The following is a 2,158-nucleotide window of genomic DNA, read 5'->3' on the forward strand; positions in this document are numbered from 1 at the left end:
ATGATGATCACCTTTATCATATTTTTGGTCACCTGCTAATGCTGCTTATAGAAGGAGGCTGAGTCTTGAGGTATGCCTGAGACACCTATTCTTAAATGGTTTGTCCAATACTTGTGATGCTTACAATATATGCTTTGCCCTGATAACATACTCTCTGAATATCTTGGGCGATTTAGATATGACTTGAGTGGAAAACAATTGATCTGGTCGTAATGTGTGGAAATGTGTATACTGATGTACAAGACTCTAAAGATGGGAAATTAATTCAAATGATAGAAGTGACTATATTATAGAAAGGAAATTTCCTTTTCTGGTTTTGGTTATATGCGCGTGCATGTGATATTGAGCTACAATTCGTGACAAAGTGATGGTGGTGATTTCCTACCTGCATTAATTCTGTTGCAATTGAATCAGGGAATTAGATTTTGTTAGTAACCGTATTAGGATTTAGGGGATTAGAGTTTATAAATTGGCGTTTAGGGTTTAAATATAACTTTGGAGTGTAAGTTCGGTGAGCTTGATGTGGTAAATTTGATTTTTACTATTTTTCCCATTTACTGGGACTTTCATTTGTAAACAAAAGAAAACCAAAACTTTTTGTTCTTTTGATATTCATCTTGGTTTCTCCTTCCCTGCATCATTAATTTGCTCAGACATGCATAATTCCGTAATTTGTCCAAATTGCACTGATTAAATTAATAGCTTTTGGCATTTTCACCTCAAACTTTAATTAAGAATACAGATCAATTTTGTTTGAGCGCACTTGGTAGAAAGGAAGGAAAGGCATTCCTTTTCTTTCCTTGTTTTGCGATGTTGAATGCCTTCGTGATCATTACTATCAGTTTTTACTGATCCATTTTTTAACTGATTCTTACAAAATATGGTAATAGTTGACTCCGTGAGTGCTGTGCGCGCACGCACACATGCAATTCATCCACTTTGAGGGTGTGTGTTAATGGAAATATCAATTCAATGTCACATGGATCATTAGAAAGAATATTGATTGTTGAGAAGGATTTGAGAAAAAAAGCAAAAAGAAAAACCCTCATATTTGGCTTTGCCAGCTTTGGTAAGTAGAAGGCATGAGCCTCCCTATTCCAAGATAAAGTTTGTTTTCAGCTGCCGAAGTCTCTTTATCTTGCTGATCAGACGTGTTAAATGAGCTAAGTTATCATGGGTCTTGAGGTGAACAAGTTGGTTTTATCTCATCTTAATTTGGTGCCTTAAAAATCAAAACCCGACTTTCATGAATATATAAATAAGTAAAATCTAACTTACTAGGTGAGTTCGGTAAGTTGACTTGTTAATTCACTGAAAAATAAAATAAAAACTAAAAAAATATTCACGGTGAGTTAAATGAGCCAATGCATCTAACTCGTGAGTTGGCTCATTTAACCCACATGGGTTAAATATGTGGGTTAAATGGACCAATCCATCAAGTTTTTTTTTTTGGGAGCTGAGAACCAATCCATCAAGCTGAAATCATTTTGATGACTCCATCTTCTTTTTCCCCTTCTATATTCCCCCTTTATATTAAATTTAAGGATCCATGATGCTACAGTTGGCCTACGTATCTTTTTGACGATTCTATCTAATGGATATGCTAATTGATGAGTATTTGTGATCTAATCAGACACTTTTCGTATTTCGATATGTTGCAGCTTCACAATCGCCTTGCACATCTGCGCAGTGTTGACCCCTTGCAGCCTGTGGTAGGTTTTCACATGAACTAAAATATTTTCAATGAAATGCTTTCGTTTTTCCTCTGTTTTTGTTTCTTCCTTTTGTATCACGTTATTGGTAGGTTAGATGCAAGGGACACAAACTAATATTATGTTACATTATTTGTGATGTTCTTCTAGGCTGGAATTATGAGCTGATTGATTCACTTTTTATTCCACTTTCAAAAGCAGATGATTCCACTGGAATTGAGGATGTTGGACCATTCAGTAGTAATGGATATACTTATGGGGCATAACACCGTAAATGAAGCGCATTTTGATTTAGACGATTGACGTTTGAGGTAAAAGCTGAAGTGAAGCTTCACTTAAATAGCACTTTTGCATTTGTTCATCGTCTAAGAAGTAGATTTCCGGCTTCAGGATCTTGCTGGCCTAACAGAGCCTATTGGCGTACCAGAGGCGGGGTTGAGTGAGGA

At 36.0% G+C, this 2,158-nt stretch overlaps 1 long non-coding RNA gene across 1 annotated transcript; it reads left to right on the forward strand.

The window, feature by feature from the left end:
* LOC114737940 (uncharacterized) lies at positions 1 to 2,008 on the forward strand. The gene is made up of 3 exons (XR_003739477.1): positions 1 to 70; positions 1,662 to 1,712; positions 1,914 to 2,008. It is a non-coding gene; the product is annotated as an uncharacterized LOC114737940 (long non-coding RNA).
* The last annotated feature ends 150 nt before the right edge of the window (positions 2,009 to 2,158 follow it).

The sequence above is a fragment of the Neltuma alba genome, unplaced genomic scaffold (genome assembly GCF_004799145.2).
Source record: "Neltuma alba isolate B1F8T4 unplaced genomic scaffold, ASM479914v2 tig00002803_pilon, whole genome shotgun sequence".
NCBI classification, from domain to species: domain Eukaryota; kingdom Viridiplantae; phylum Streptophyta; class Magnoliopsida; order Fabales; family Fabaceae; genus Neltuma; species Neltuma alba.